Consider the following 17,671-nt stretch of genomic DNA (forward strand, 5'->3'; position numbering starts at 1 on the left):
TAGCCCGTTGTGCTGTTTTGAGTTTAACAAGAAAACAAAAAATGAGAATCTGGTATATTATCCGGATAATATTTAATATTTTTTCTTTTTCTTCAGGAAAATTCATAAATTAATGAAAACGATACAGCTCTACTAAAATATTCTACTAGAAGTTAAACAACTACAATTAAAGTTTGTTTGTTTTTACTTCACGAAATTGTCTCTTCATACAACTAAAATTCATTTTCAGCCTTTACAATATCCACAAGATATGTTCCAAACTAAAGCTAAAAACGAACAAATTACAAACACAAATCGCAAATTTAGTGTCAAACCTACGTACTTATTTTCTTATAGGTTTTAAACAACAACTACGAAATCCATGTATCTATTTATTAATTATTAGTATGTTTTAGTTGTACCCATCTGATAACAGAAATAACACTATTATATAGATTTATTGAATAGCATTCAAACAGTAAAAGGACAAGTTGAAGAAACCACACTAATATATTAGGATTTTCCTTAGATTGTATAGTTCGAGAGTAACTATTACCTGTGGCTCAATAGTAAACTTTGTAGGTTATACCCTTAAATTAGAGATTAGATTCATGTTTTGCAAATAATACAGACACTCAACTTTACAGCTTTTCGCTTAATATCAAAATAAATCGACAACAACTCAAACATATAAATAAATATTAATACGGCTAGATACTAAAGTGCAAGTCGGATTCGTAGCTGTGGTATATGCTTAATTAAACGTGTTTGAATTACGTGTCTTAGAATTCTCGTGCAAATTTACACAAGAGCCATCTGCTCATAGTAGTTCCTCAGTTTGAACTGATAAACTGGAGAAAAGGCAGCTAGTCAACAAAACTCACCTCCAAGTCTTGGACAACCAACTCTTTCAGATCGGATAGTGAGATTTAACCGTCACTTGTAATAGGGGGTTAAGGTGTCCAAAGTACGAACCGTGTATCGGCTGCGAGAGGACGTAAAGAATGTATACTCTGATTCACAGTCCGCTCACACTAGCCACTAAACCACATCCGTAACGTTTGTTGTTTGCTTAATTCAAACTTGTGCTTTCAGGCTAAACAACAATTCGCTAGTTTAATAAACAACAAATTTCTAGTTAGTACACAGAGTCATAAATCTTAGAAGAAAAAGAAACCATATTACTAACATCGACTCATTACTACAAGAATTAACAAAGGCGGATACTTTGCCTGATAACTGTGATTTCGGCAACTTATGTCCATGAGTATCGAAGCATGACCTACTAGAACGAGAAGATTGAATTAAACAACGATACTGTCCGCTAGGCTGTGGCAAAGACAGACATTAAGACACAAATTCTCGTGTAATTGCGTGTTTCTGCAATGAAGATATCTGTGCGCCATCTCCTGGGGCTAAATAAATGTATTATTTCTTTCCGGCGATATTTATTAGAAGGGGAAAATATTCAGGTAAGCGTATATAGTTAGTTATTGAATTCTGTGAATTATGGTATAAACATTCTTCGCAGCTCTCCTGTAAGGGCGGGTTACTTATAAATTCAAGCTAATTTCAATCTGACGTTTTTGTGTGCTGTGTCCTTCAGAGTTTGCCTGTTTTATTTACTGGCATCTCATTATCTTAGCAACATCGACGTCTGTATTTATTTTTACGAGGAACAACTAACATCACTCTTGGATTTTGTTCGTTTGTGTTCCGAGTTGTTTTAAAAATGATTTATTTGTGCGTACATTTCAGTTTAACAGAAACTCAAAAACATCACATTCTGTTACAAAAATCTATAAAGTGTATTTAAAATTAAACTTGGAAATCAAAACACTGGAATTCAGTGATGTCGAGAAACCCACTTGTTGAGAAATTTATATGCAAAAACGGCTCGTTTGGGTTGAGAAAATATTTTACATAGAAGAGCGAACAACGTTGACGATGACCGAAGAAGGTCGAAACGTTGTTCGCTCTTCTATGTAAAATATTTTCTCAACCCAAACGAGCCGTTTTTGCATATAAAAAACACTGGAATTATTTATCACATGAACGAAAAACAACAACAATGCATTTCCCGACTCCTTTACCCTGGCCCTCCAGTAGCACAGGGTATATCTGCGGATCCCACCGCTAGAAATTGGGTTTCGATACCCCTATTAGGCAAAGCACAGATAGCCCATTGTGTAGCTTTGTGCTTAATTTAAAAAACAAAAACAAAACCTAGGCCCGATATGGCCAGGAAGTTAAAGCACTCGACTCGTAAACCGAGGGTCGTGGGTTCGAATCTCCGTCACAGCAAACATGCTCGCTCTTTTAGTCGTGGGGGTATTATTATGTAACGGTCAATCCCACTATTCGTTGGTAAGAGTAGCCCAAGAGTTGATGATGGATGGTGATGATTAGCTGCTCTCCCTCTAATCTTACACTGCTAAATTAAGGACGGCTAGTGCAGATAGCTCTCGTGTAGATTTGCGTGAAATTCAAAACAAACAAAACCTTTACCTTATTCATATGTTGAGAAAATGATTATAACTTAGAATTTGTAATGTGAGAAACGTGTGTGTATATGTTTACAAAAACCTAAATTTAACAGTAAAAGTTTTAGACATTTAAAATTACGTTATCACCTGTAGAGTGTACCTGCAGCAAATTAGAACTAAGTAAAAGATCCGTGAATTTAAAATATTTTCTTCCCTAGGGTGTCTTACCTGCTGAACAAACTAGAACATTTAGAGTATACACTTATAGTTCAGTTATTAGAGTAATTTTATCTCACTTATCCTCTGAAAGAAAAGTAACTTAATTTCGTTTATAAATAATAAAAACCATGTTGTAGTCCAACACTGCTTTTAAGTTTCATACTTGCGTGAACAATTAAGTGATCTAAGCTGTATACAAGCCAGTTTGGTCATGTCACGCATGATTACTCAAAATAGGAGGAGTCATAAAAGCTAAAATGTATATATCCAGATATAATAGTTCGATTAGCGTCTGCCCAATAAGATTTTAATGATAGAAATGCGAGGAATGCTCTAAAACCTTATAAGTGTAGTGAGTATTGGTATAATAAGCTTTAAGTGAAGACGTAGTGTAGGAACACCTAGTCTAGAGCCGAATGCATAAAATTTATCATGAAAGTAAAAATAACAATTCATTTTTAAGCTTAAATCGTTTCTGAGTTAAGCTATTTTCTCTTATACCATCAACGTTTTAATAAAGAAAACCACGTCCCTGTAATCAACGTGGGTTCTAAATTAAGATATCAACAAATGGAAAAATATTTATTGATTTCTTAATTTAGAGTCCCTCAGGTTTCACGTTACCCCCTCACTCGACTCTCTTTTACCCCGACACTAAATTCGTAATGGTCAGACAGTTATCGAACTATTTTCTGTGGATATACGCATTTTAACGTTTATGACTCCTTCTGTTTCGAGAAATAAAGCGTGACGTGCCACATACCGGCTTTTATATAGGTCATAGATGCCACGATGATCTTAATTTCGATTGCCTAATAAAGAAATTTAGAGACTTTTGACCGCCTCGACTACACTTTCCTGCGTCTTTGTTGGTCGAGTTTAATTTCGCAAAATGTATTAATTCCAGTTACTTATGAAACGTGACATTAGGGTATATTACAGGGTGAGGTAGTAGCAATTGTTTCGTTATTTTTGACGGGATGTATGTTAGCGAGATTTATTAATTCTATGCATTACCTAATCAGTGCTGGAATCACGGTAACACTGTTACCAATAATAAAATATTTATTTTCTTCACCTTGTAAACAATCAAGCGCAAGTGTAACGTTTGAAGAGTGTTTGTTTTGTTTCTTTTAATTTCGCGCAAAGCTACACGAGGGCTATCTGTGCTAGCCGTCCCTAATTTAGCAGTGTAAGACTAGAGGGAAGGCAGCTAGTCATCACCACCCACCGCAAACTCTTGGGCTACTCTTACCAACGAATAGTGGGATTGACCGTAACATTATAACGCCCCCACGGCTGAAAGGGCGAGCATATTTGGTGCGACCTGGACTCGAACCCGCGACCCTCGGATTACGAGTCGAATGTCTTAACACACTTGGCCATACAGAACCATTTCAAAGAGTGAGAACACTAACATAGATTCAATTTGTACAGTCATATTGATTCTACCAGTGCGTAGCATTATGTCAGTCAAACATTGCTAAAGTTGGTCTTTGGTGTTTGTTTAATGAATATTGTTTCTTAAGTTTTAATTTACATCTAACCAGTGATTGTTCACCGAGATAATTCATATATATTTGTATTCATTTGAGAGAATTTCCACAACCCGGTCGTTTTCTTTTCTTTTTTTCCGAAATGTTAGAATTTTATTCAAGAAGGACATACTCTTATTACGTTCAGGGAGTTCTGTTCGTTAAGCAGTTTGGGAGCAAACATCGAATGAGGTAAGTTTGTTTGGTAATCAGTCACAATGGTATATATTTTCTTCCATTTTCACAAGTGTTAAACTGTAATTTGTGAAATTCAGTTACAATAAAGAAACAATATCACATATTTTATTGTCCTTGAGATATTGTCCGGATATGAGGTGAGTATTCAAGAGGAAGAAAATGTACAATTCAGTGTTATAGTCGTAAGTTTTTTATATACATTTTTTTATTTTCTTTGAGGAAAACTCGGAATTTATAGATGGCGTTCCTTTAATAAAAACTTGAAGTAACACATTTTACTCAATAGTCCTATTAATAAGTACAAAAAAAAGCATTTGATACTGATATTAACCAAAAGAAATATAAATGTTTGTCACAACTTAATATCTATCACTTTTACGTAGTCAACATTTCATACTGTATGTAATTTACGATATTTTTAGTAGATGGTTATCAAATTAACCCTCTAAAAAATATTTTGTTGAAAGGATTGTAGTGGTGAAGGATTTCCTTGCTTTCATTGTTAGAAGAATTTTAATTCAAATATTTATTTTACTAATAGCTCATATGATTCGTTTAGTTAGAGTCATTGCGCGCTTTCCAGCACTTTTAAAATGTTTTGAGAGTTTATATAGAAAGTAACGATAAATGATTTTGTCCATTACGTTATGACCCGGCATGGCCGGGTGAGTTACGGTGTTCGACTCGTAATCCGAGGGTCGCGGGTTCGAATCCCCTTCACACCAAACATGCTAGTTCTTTCAGCCGTGGGGGCATTATAATGTTACGGTCAATTCCCCCTATGCGTTGGTAAAAGAGTAGCCCAAGAGTTGGCGGTGGGTATTAATGATGACTAGCTGCCCTCCCTCTAGTCTTACACTGCTAAATTAGGGACGGATAGCGCGGATAGCCCTCGAGTAGCTTTGCGCGAAATTCAAAAAACAAACAAACCATTACATTATACACTTGATTTCATTCACAGATTTTGGAATTTTTAACATGACTTCAGATTTCGTCTTCAAACCTTGATATGTTTTGTAAACATGTTAATTTATCTTTTATACATATATTACAAACCGTTGTTTCTTTGTGTGCGTTTATCTTTCTATCATTTACGGCTGCCGCTTTTTGCGTTGCGTTTGAAAAGTTGCGCACGCAGGAAAGGCTCAACATTCGCATTTGAAATGACGGGAGAATAGACATGAATAATGTAGATGCCAAATTTTATTTCTCAGTCAGGATATTCTACACTAAATTGTAAGGTATCAAAGACACTATTATTCATTTTTCAAAATATGACGTAATCTGAATGATAAAAATGTATATTTCTGTATGTTATTGTTGAGTAGCTTTTAGCATAACTAAAACGTACAAAAAATATTTTTTGCTATGGACAGTGTAAGTAACTCAGAGCCAAAGTCCATGAAAAACTGATAAGACATGAAAGATTTTTAAACGTCTTACACATTGTTTCATACTCAATTCTTGAAATGCTTTCAAAACGCAATATTTTGTTTTCATGGTCAAAATTTGAAATGTTTATAAAACATGATACATCCCGTTTCATGTTTAAACATTGAAATGATTTCAAAGCATGGAACACATAGTTCCACTGAGCTGTTCGCTAGACATGTTGCACCGGATTTTACACTCAAACCTTGATGCAGTTCCCTAACATATTTTAATAGATTTCATCCACAGACCTTGAAGTGGTTTCTGAACATGCTATCTTAGATTAAAGTAATGTTATGAGAGGACAAGGGACCTATTGTTCCATCTTGACTGTCCAGTTCTTTAAACCAAACTAAAACTATTATATGAACAATTTTTCAAACAATCTTTCTCTTAAACTCGTTAAAAATTTTCTCCTCATCTGAAGACAAGCCAATCTAAAGACCAACCACCCTGTCTTAGCTGAATATGACTCCTGCCTTGCCAAAATTTATGTCCCTCCTATGTCTTACTATTTTCTATGTTAAGTCTGAAAAGACAAAATATATCAACACCCTCAATCCCTTTTACAATCTTAAACACCTCAATCAGATCCCCTTTAATTCTTCTTTTTTCGAGGGGAAACATTTTCATAGATCTTAAATACTCTTCATTTGACAACCACTTGATTCTATGCATCATTCTAGTAACCCTTCTCTGAACCCTTTCTATCAATTCAGTTTCCTTACCTGAACATAATACTCCAAACGTGGCTTAACAAACGACTTGTATAATAAGATTATAACCTCTTTATTTTTACTTTACTAATCCACTGGTCTTTACCTACATCAGAATCTCACTGAAATGCTATTAACCTGCTGGTCTTGTTCCTTCATCAGAAACTCGCTAAAATTTTACTAACCCATAAGCCTTGTTTCTTCATCAGATTCTCGCTAGTTTTACTAATCCACAAGACTTGATCCATATCAAAATCTCATTAGAGTTTTAATATCCAATTACTCTTGCCCCCATATCAGAATTTCGCTAGTTTTACTAACCTTTTAGTCTCGTTCTACGAGAAACTCGCTAGTTTTATTATTCAAATTGTCATGACATTCATCAGAATCTCGCTAGAATTTTATTAATCGTTGGTCTTGACCTACATCAGAACATTATTTACAATTATATTAACTCGTTGGTTTTGTAAACGTAAAGTGAAATTATTAAAATTCATAAAAAGGAATCAAAGTAAAACAAAACAATGTTTAATATTTAAATTAAAAACAAATAACGTTAGATCCAATTTTTATATCTAATTTATAGCAATAAGAGAGAAAGTAAAGTAATACGAGTTTTAAAGAACATTCTGTAGCGTAACTGTAATTATCATAAGTCGGCAGGATGACTAACGGGTAAGTTCAAACATCAGCGTTAGTCACCTGAAGTTGATCTTTCAATTCTGGTTTTGAGTTATTTAACGTCACGGCCATTTTCTAATTTCATGTCGAACTAATTTTACTTTAATTCGTAAAAGAAATAATGCTAAAAAACAGTTGAATTTATTAATTAAAAATTTAAATAGCGTTAAAAAGGTAAATGGCCTTTAAAGAACTAAAATCATTTGTAAGGTGGGCAGTGTTACCATCGCCAAAGTACAAAGTTAGGGAGAAACCTTGAGACAAACCATGTCTAAAATGTTGGCGTCATTGAGTCGTAACAACGGCGTGACATTAAAATGTGGGCCACTGTGACCTGAGTATCACATGGACAACACATTGATGCATCAGTCCCAGATAAAAGAAAACGGTTAGTTAAAAAACTGTGACCAACGTGTAGTCTAGTTGGGACAACTTCCTCTTTCCGACCCTTACAGAAACAAGACGGTCCAATAGAGGGTTTTATCTGGAAAAGCTTGATGTGTGGTATAGATTTAAGCTAACAGTCAAAGATAAGCCCCAATAACTTTGTCTCAGGGATCACGGAAAGTACAACTTCACCGAAACGGAGTTCAGGATCGGGGTGAATACCCCATTGGCGGCAAAAGCACATGCAAACGGTTTTAGAGAAAGAGAAGTTAAAACCGTTTCCTGTGGTCCACTTCAATAAATGTTTGAGAACAATCTGTGGCTGTCGCTCAATAAACCTCATGTTCAATGACTGATATGATATGTGAAAGTCATCGACATAGAGCCCGTTTGCAAGAGTAAGAGTGAGTTGTTCAGTGATGGCATTAATCTTTATACTGAAAAGTGTGACACTCAAAACACAGCCCTGAGGGACTCAAAGTTCCTGCAGGAAAGAAAGGGAAAGTGTCGAACCCACACGAGCTTGGAATCGCTTGCTCGTTAAAAAAATTCTAATAAAAATGGGCAAATGACAAGTTGAGGTCTCGCAAAATGCCACACCTCCATGTAGTATCGTAAGCCTTCTCAAGGTTAAAGAATATGGATACAAGATGTTGTCGTTTGAGAAAGACTTCTTTGATTGACGTTTCAAGTCGAATTAGGTGGTCCATGGTGGAGCGTTGTCGTCGGAACCCACATTGGGTGAGCGAGAGGAGGTTGTTTGATCCGAGGAACCAAACAAGACGAGCATTAACCATCCTCTCTAAGGTCTCACAGAGATAGCTCGTCAAAGCAATTGGACGGTAGTTTGAAGGAATGTTGGGATCCTTCCCAGGCTTATAGAAAGGAAAAGCATTCTCCTGACACGTTCGGCTAAAACCAATCAGAAAAATAGCAAGAGAAGCAGGAGATAGATGACACAGTATCTCGCAATGTATTTCATCAGGTGCGACTGATGTACTGTCAGACTGATAAAGGGCCAGTTTGAGTTCCACCAGCGTAAAGGGGCCATTATAGTGATAGAGACGATCAGCCCGAAAGGAAAGAGGTGATCATTCTGCCCGAGTCTTGATGGTTAAGAAGGTGGAGAATGAAGCAGAAGTGCTAGATACCCGGCCAAAACTTTCACTGAGAGTATCGGCGATGCTCCGGGCATCAACTACTTCCTGGTCATCAGAGAAAGGGGAACAGTATTATACTGCCCAGTGACCTTTCAAATCTTGTCCCATACTACTTTGGACATGATGGTCGAAAAGATGCTGGTTGTGACTTTAATTTAATATTCCTTCTGGTTTTGACGTCTTACCTGCCGAGCATGTACACGGGTCCGCTGGAAAGCGATGCGGTTCGAGAGTGTGGGATACCTACGAAATGTATCCCAGGCCAGTTTTAGAGCCTTCCGTGGCAGGCAGAATTCCACCACGGACGAGGATATCGTGGAAAACGTGTAGAGGTTTCAGGAATACATTGAACAGCTGCCTGTATAATAGTCAGTCAGTCATTGCTGCCACGCAGTCGTCTATCGATAGCTTACAGACGATGTGCGGATCAAGTCCTTCAAAAAGAGTGAAAGAGGGCCAGTTGGCTTGATTCAGCTTCCACCGGGGCACGCGTGTCAGGTGGCATTCACCATGGCCAGTCTCTCTCAAAATGACGGAAAAATTATCACTGCCTCATGGATTATTGTCAACCCTCTATGAAAAGTGGAAGGATAATGAAAGGGAGCAAACTGAGAGATCAATAGCAGTAAAGGACTAACTAGGTGCATGAAAATACGTTTAAGAACTAGTATTGAAAAGAGAAAGGTTGTGATATGAAAGCATATGCTTTACGGAGCGATCCCATTCCATCAATATCAGCACTTCCCCAGAGGGGATTATGTCCATTAAAGTCCCCCCCAGGATTAAAAATGGAGACGACAACTGTTCGACGAGAGCATCAAGGTCTGATTGATCATAGGTCTCTTCAGGAGGCAGGTAGAGAGAACAAAGAGAAATAGTACGGCCCAAGGAAACACGGACGGCTACGGCCTCCAAGAGTATGTCGAGTGTGCACATGCTGATCGACTAACATTGCCCCCCCCTCCATGTACTCGTCCATCACACAACCTGTCATTTCTGTACAAAAAACAACTGCCGAAAGGTGATTGTATCTGCAGTTTTCAAAAATGTGTCCTGTAAGAAAAGGCATACAGAATGGTAAGAAGCAATCAGTGCTTTGATGTTATTCAGATTAGAACGTAAACCTCAACAGTTTCATTGTGTAAAAGTGAACATTTTCATGTGTAGGCGACCATCTTTTTTCTTTATTCGAGAGAGGTCTATCGACCTCCATGGATCCTGCCCTGGGTCGATTGGGCATGTCTGTGTTGTTATAAGAAGATACCAGCGATTGAGGACTTGAATGAATGATTGTTTTGCATCTTGGGATGGTGAAGATGTATTCGAGGAAATTCCCGTACCCGGAACCAAATCAAGAGGATCCAGTGGTTTACTGAAATGAATTGTATGGACAGAGATGGATGATGAAGTCGAATTATAAACGTTTTTAACCATGGAGGTCAAAAGAATTTTTATATAGTTTGAAAATGATTCTTTCAGAGGCACGGAGAGATCCATCTGCACTCCTATTGTAGTAGTGGGACGAAGTGCAGCAGCATACGTCCAAGGTTAAATGGTGGACAGTAACTTTTGAGCTTCAAGGTAAATAATGTTTTGAATAGTTTTCAAATGCTGTACTTCTTTTTTTTTTCCAACTACTTCGGGCAAGAACGAAGGTAGGATGGGTGAGAGCCGTTACAAGTAACGCAATGCGGGTCTGTTTCAGACTCATAGGAATCGTGGTCCTTGCCACTGCAACGAACACACATCAAGGAACCACAACATGACGTGATGTCTTCAAGTGACCGAATCGCTGACATTTAAAACATCTGAGAGGGTTTGCAATGTATGGCTGTACCCTACAATTAAGATAACCTACTTTTATGGTGGCAGGTAGGTGTGGTGATGTAAATGTCAAAATGAGGACATTGATCGGCATCATATTTCCATATTTGCGAGTGGCGATACTCCTCACTACAGAAACTCTTTGGGTGGAGAAACCAGCTAGGATCTCCGACTCGGAAATGTTCGTAAAATCCCTCTCAACAATAACTCCTCGTGATAAATTGAAGGTAGCATGGGAAGTAGTAACTTCGATGGGTATTTTCCCAATCGCCTTCGAATGCAAGAGCAATCCGCTGTGTTGAGATGTGGGTGTTTCCACCAATATGTCACTAGAGCAAAGCTTTCTGACTGACTTAGGAGAACCATTAAGTCCATCTAGTTCCAGTTGAATAAAAAAGGGAAACATTTGCCGCAAGGTTTGTCTAAAAAAAAATGCAGTATAAGAAAATGAGGTGCAGGTGTTACAGAGGTTGAAGATTGGACTGTTTTTTCACTATTTTAAAGTTTTTATTTGGGAATCCATAATAAAGAAAGAATATTTCGGTCCCCACTGACCCCACCAAGCATGAAGTCTTATGAGGGGAAACACACTATAATGCCAAACAAGGACACTGCATCAACTCCCTGGTTTCGTGAGCATTATACCCAAACACCAGCATCAGATACAATATCCATAACACCCGTTGAGAATATCCAACACTGGTATTTGCTTGACCCTAGCCCAAGTGGATCAGCCAATTGACCCTAGGGGCCACCCCAAAGCCGCTCGTCTAGAGGAATTCAAGGCCAAATTAATGTATTAGAATAGGACCTCTGAACCACCAGGATACTCTCCTCCCCTTCATATGTCGCTACGCACGGGAAACACATGGATGGATATTTCAATCCTAGAGAACAGAACTTTCTCTGGGAAGTCCCCTCACCATGTACAGGAATCCATACCGAGGGGAGAAAGTGTATGATGCAGTTTGTGATACGTAAAATATATAGGCTCTAAAGTTTTCCTGTTCACAACAAACATAAAAGAAGGTATTGTAATTAAATGCAAAAAATACATTTTCAATCTCTTAAAATTCTGTTGTTTTTTTCTTCAGAGATGTTACCTTTTGAAATTTAACTATTACGTAAAAAATGCGTTTTGTTTCTTGCGGATGTTCTATTAGCGCAAAACTACATACATAAAATGCCTAGCTGTCCCTGATTTTGAACTAATACACTATAGGAAAGACAACTTGACAACAGTACTCACTGCCAATTCTTGGGACACTCCTGCCATAAATAATAGGTAAATTTTACTGTCACTTTTATAACTCATTTACGGCCCCAACAGAGACAAAGATGACTTTCTAAATCTTTTATATTCGATAAGTATAAGTATATCACGATATTTTCGAAACCATATCTCTATGTTTACATATATATGTATATATATTCTTAAATTTTCAGATCCTATATTTGAACCTTTGTGAATGTTTGTTGGGCTCGTACTTTTAACTGCCTTACCTTCTTGTTTTGTTCCACGGCGTACGTGCCTTAAGTTTCATTCTGTGTCTATTATCTTTAGAATTCTTAAGCTCTGCCAATGAGCTTTTAAAACTCAAAATTATTTTTATAAATGTTAACAAGTACGAAGGTGACTGTTTCAATTTAATATGCACCTCTACAAAATATTTGCAGTAATTTTATTAATAAAACAACATGATTTTGTTTTGATAAAATTGTGGTGTTTGAAAAAACAAACTGAATAGTTTTATGCTTTCATTCAGTTTGTTAAACTGTTATTTAGCGACTTCTTGTTAGATATTAAACCTGTCATCTTTAGAGTTAAACTCAACAGATAAGCGCACGTTTGTTTTTTACGATTTAAAGATGTAGCCGGGTCCGACTATACCTGTCAGATCAATACAAATTTTATATCAGTTTTATTTTAAACAGAATCGACTATCTAAAACTCGCTTTACATCCTTTGCCGCGTCTTACTGTTTTGAAGACTACTGTAATTAACACAGATATCGCAAGATAAGTAAGCCGGTAAAATGTCTGAAGAGGATTTGTTTGTTTTGAATTTCGCGCAAACTACACGAACTAGAGGGAAAGCATCTAGTCATCATCACCCACCGCCAACTCTTGGGTTATACTTTTATCAACGAATAATGTGATTTACTGTCACTTTATAATGTCTCCGCGAAAGGGCGAGCATGTGTGACGGGGATTCGCACCCACGACCCTTCGATTACAAGTCGAGTGCCCTAACCACCTGGTCATGCTGGGCGCTAAAGACGGCCCTGGTTCTAACAGCTTCTAAGAAGAGTATGGTTGGTTTGGTTGAAGTTAAGCATAGAGCTACACAATGGGCTATCTGTGCTCTACCCACCACGGGTATCGAAATCCGGGTTTTAGCAGTGTAAGTCTGGAGACACACCGCGCTGCCACTAGGGAGAAGTCAGTATGGAATAAAAATAACAACCAAGATTAATGTTCAACTGTACAATAATGTATAGTGTTATTCGAACACAAAATAACTAGGGTTAACAACGTTTTCGATGTTCCTGAAATCAGCTCTACCCGTCACACGTACCTCGTGCTCCATCAGATCAATTAACGAACGACTTTCATTTAATGCATGATGTTTTTGACCTTTAAAAAACAAAAGAAGCTGCTCGTTCTACTTGTGAAGTTTGAAAAAAAACATCAGAATAAGAAAAAAGCTTCAAGAAATAAAAACAAACTGATGAGGGGAAAAAAAGGTTTTCTTCAGGTATAAGTATTTGCAAAGCATCAGGCCTGTTTTTATGAAACTTGGAAAGTCATAATAGAGAAACTGGATATTACAATCATTTGTTTCATAAGGAAACAGTAGTTTCAGCTTTAAGGGTATTACGTGAATTATTTTTATGTAAAACAAAATTGTAATACTTGTTCAGCCTGAAAAAAATATTATCTTGCTAGTTTTTTTTAACCATATACTAAGCCCTAAGTCCCTTAATTATCGAACCTTCTTCATTTCTGAACGTCGTGGAACTTTAACAATAATTTTATGAACAATTTTTATCCGGACATCATTTGTTTGTGAGATTTATTTTGGTTGTTAAGCGAATCTGAAAGTAAATTACTCTGAGAGAAAGAAGTCAAATTCACGATGATTATAGCAAGGTTTTATACTGACGTTACAAACTTGACTGTACTACTGGAATTACTTAAATGACTAGAATGTGAAAATCTTACATCTGACATGTTGTGAATTATGATACATACTTCATTAAAATGAGAAAAAAATATTAATCAAGCCATAGCTCAGCGTTATTGGTTTTGTTTCTCAGCCTTATAAAAAAATAACTTATTTGTCATGCTATTATGAGCAGGGCAACAAATACAGTTGTTTTTTTAATCTAAATATATATGTACTATACTTTCAATGTGGGAAAGTAATAAAAATATCAAAATTTAAATTTTGATAAGCCATTGTTCATATCAACAATTAGTATTTCTGGTATGAAAAATTAAGTTGTTATACAGAATAAAAAATAATATAAAATTTAACCCAAATAATAATATCTTCAAGTTAGAGAATAACTTGAGCATCTGTTACTATGAAACCATTATAAAGAATTCAATTTAAATGGTATAATTTGAGCAACGTCTAAATTGCAAATCGAACAACTAATGTTTGCTCCAAATTGATTATTGCGTTTAGGTTTGAAATGTCATTGTTAATTGTGATTTAAATTCAAAATCTAGTTAGTAGAGAAAACCTCTTAATTACATATTCTACAGAAGTTTCTCTTTATTAAACTTAAAACATTGCATTACTTATGTTTTTGTACAATCTGAATAGACCATCTTATCACAAAGAAACAGGTGTGTTCCCAACCAAGTACGAACACGTGTAATAACTCAAGGCATGGGATAAACTGTTTTCTTTTTTTTAATTCTAGTTAGAAGACAAGATAGGGTTGAGAAAGATAGACCACCTCCCGGCTGTTGAAAAGAACATCAGAAAGAAGCTCCTGTTGTCCGTGGCGCCATTACCATCGTCATTAGACAAAATGATGCTCATTGTTCATGCTGAAATATTAGCTCTAGCTTCGCATTAAAACCGTGGGTGTTCTTTATTCACGTAAAAAGGAATTATAATTGAAAAGCCAGATGCAAGAAATGATTAATTATCACTTAGGTGAGAGAGGTCTCTGTTGATGACTCGTAGACTGTGAAAAAGTTGATACAACTAAGATTTCTACAACCTCCAGACAAATCTAAGGAACATTTAAGAAGTCATAAGTAATAGGTTAAATAGTGCAACTCCGTGTGTCATCTCAACATCAAAACTCGAAACGTTGATACCACTAAGGAAGTCACCATTTTCAACTATGAATCTTCCTAGTTTAGCTAACACGAAGTAATTTTGTTGTGCGATGTTTATAACCAACTGTGGGTAAAATGAAGCACGAAAAAAAAATCTAAAACAAATCTAAAGTAAAATTTCTGCCCTACAAACACAACAGATTTTCAATACAAAACAGTAAAATTTCAGGCGTATAGTTTGCTAATATAGTCCTAACTGATATTGCTTTTGTTTCGTTTTCATCAACGTTTAGGAAAATAGAGAGTTTAACATTATACAAGAATATAAGTTCCCTACCACTACTCAAGTCTATAACTAGATACAGTGGAGCGCCATTAAGCCGCGGACCAGTAAACCACGAAATCGCTTAAGCCGCTGTAGCAAGTCTTGTGAGCGAGGATTATCGCGGCTCACCGCTAATTTAAGAACGTGTTAAAACGCGGCTTACGAATTTAATCCTGGCTTTATAACTTCAAGGGGATATTTAAAAGGATTTGCTTTAATTTGGGAAATAAATAAAATATATTACAATAGAAATCGACCGTTAATCTACCTTATCCACTCTCTATGTCAGCTTTATGGAGGCCGCCATTGTAACCAAATCACACCTCTCCATGCATTAAAGTTAATCCGCGGTAAATCCGTGAAAAAAGTGATCAATAATTAAAGTATTCTTTTTAATTCGATAATCCGATATAATGACCACGCAATGGCCCGGATGAGGCTCCTCGGCGGAGTTGTTGGCGACTTCGGCTTTTCAGTCACAAAGGTTTAAGCCGCGGTTAAGCAGGTTGACCCCCCATATACCGCGGCTTAACGGCGCTCCACTGTACTACACATCATTTATCTATCATGTATAGAAGAATGTGGCGAAACCAAAAAGTTTCCGAACCTCTCAAAATACTTACAAATAATGTATGATGGTGCTTATTATAACGATAGTCAATCTTTATGGAAACATAAAAGGAAGCATTTAGAAGACACTTTCATAAACATGCTTATAATCGAGTACGAGATATTATAGAAAACCTCTGACTTCTAGTGGCACAGAAATAAGTATATAGACGTGTAACGTTAGAAACCAGATTTCGATACCTGTAGTGGGCAGAACACAGATAGTCCATTGTGTCGCTGTATATGTTTAACAGCAAAGAAAAGTCTCCAATACAAATAGAGTAAACCAATTCCTTTAATACCATTCTTTATATTTCGATAACAGTCAGCATATTAGTGCGACTTGAGAGAACTATATTACAGGATAAAACGTATCATACTTTGTTAATAACGTGAAGTCTTCGCAAAAATTATTTTTCAAGATGTAGTACTATTTTACAAAGGTAATAAAATTGTCTCAAAAATCCATTAGACAGACGTACTTTATATTAGAAGTTAAAGAAAAAGACTGGAGTAAAAAAAATTCTTTGAGATTCGAGATAATCTTAAACTATTGTAATACATCAGAGTAAATGAGATGGCTTGTTGAATAAGCTTCTTTGTGCTCAGGTCTCTTAAGCACCCCTAGCGCCACAGCAGCATGTCTGCGGATTTACAACGCAAGAAATCGTATTTTGATACTCATAGTGGGCAGAGCACAGATAGCATGTTACGTAGCTTTGTATACAGCTAGAAAGAAAACATCATGATTTAAAACGGTTACATAATTATTCATACTTCTGAACAAATAACAATGGCATGTCGAAACGTGTCAGATTTTTTATATTAGTTAACTCATGACAAAGCACTGGAAGCTTTTAAGTCTGACTCGTGTTAATTTTTCAAAACGTGTATAGAACATACGGAAATTGTTTCGATAGATATTTTGTTGTTGTTAGTTTTTTTTTATTGGGCTCAAAGTGACACAAAACGTTATCTGTCTGTGCTCTTCCCACCATGAGTGTCAAAACCCGGTTTCTAACAGTACAAGTCTGCAGACATACCGCTGTGTCTCTGAGGGGCGATAGAGGTTTACATTACAATCATAAGCTGGTGAGATTCTGGCTAATACCAATGAATGACGCTAAAAGAAATTTATTCAGGCTGTAACTTCTCATATCCTTTTTTCACATCATGCTGCAGGATAACATTTTGGGTTTCACTGGAGTTCTATATTAAACAGTTAAATAAATCTATCAATACCTAATATTCTCACATCATGCTGCAGGGTAATGTTACGGGTTTCGCTAGACACGCATGTTCCTAACGGTTAAATAAATATATCAATACCTAACGTTCTCACACCATGCAGCAGGGTAATGTTACGGGTTTCACTGGAGATGTATATTCATAACAGTTAAATAAATCGATCAATACCTAATATTCTCGCATCATGCTGCAGGGTAATGTTATGGGTTTCACTGGAGATGTATATTCATAACAGTTAAATAAATCTATCAATACCTAATATTCTCACATCATGCTGCAGGGTAATGTTACGGGTTTCACTGGAGATGTATATTCATAACAGTTAAATAAATCTATCAATACCTAATATTCTCACATCATGCTGCAGGGTAATGTTATGGGTTTCACTGGAGATGTATATTCATAACAGTTAAATAAATCTATCAATACCTAACGTTCTCACACCATATTGCAGGGTAATGTTATGGGTTTCGCTAGACACGCGTGTTCCTAACGGTTAAATAAATATATCAATACCTAAGGTTCTCACGTCATGCTGCAGGGTAATGTTCTGGGTTTCACCATATACGTA

At 36.4% G+C, this 17,671-nt stretch overlaps 1 long non-coding RNA gene across 2 annotated transcripts; it reads left to right on the forward strand.

Annotated features, from left to right (window-relative positions):
• The first annotated feature begins 882 nt into the window (after window positions 1–882).
• LOC143232526 (uncharacterized) lies at window positions 883–16,320 on the forward strand. Of its 2 annotated transcripts, XR_013017569.1 has the most exons (3): window positions 889–1,451; window positions 4,330–4,411; window positions 14,552–16,320. It is a non-coding gene; the product is annotated as an uncharacterized LOC143232526 (long non-coding RNA). The 2 variants fall into 2 exon arrangements; XR_013017568.1 differs by lacking the exon at window positions 4,330–4,411 and having other exon boundaries at window positions 883–1,451.
• The last annotated feature ends 1,351 nt before the right edge of the window (window positions 16,321–17,671 follow it).

The sequence above is a fragment of the Tachypleus tridentatus genome, chromosome 11, assembly GCF_004210375.1.
Source record: "Tachypleus tridentatus isolate NWPU-2018 chromosome 11, ASM421037v1, whole genome shotgun sequence".
NCBI lineage: Eukaryota > Metazoa > Arthropoda > Merostomata > Xiphosura > Limulidae > Tachypleus > Tachypleus tridentatus.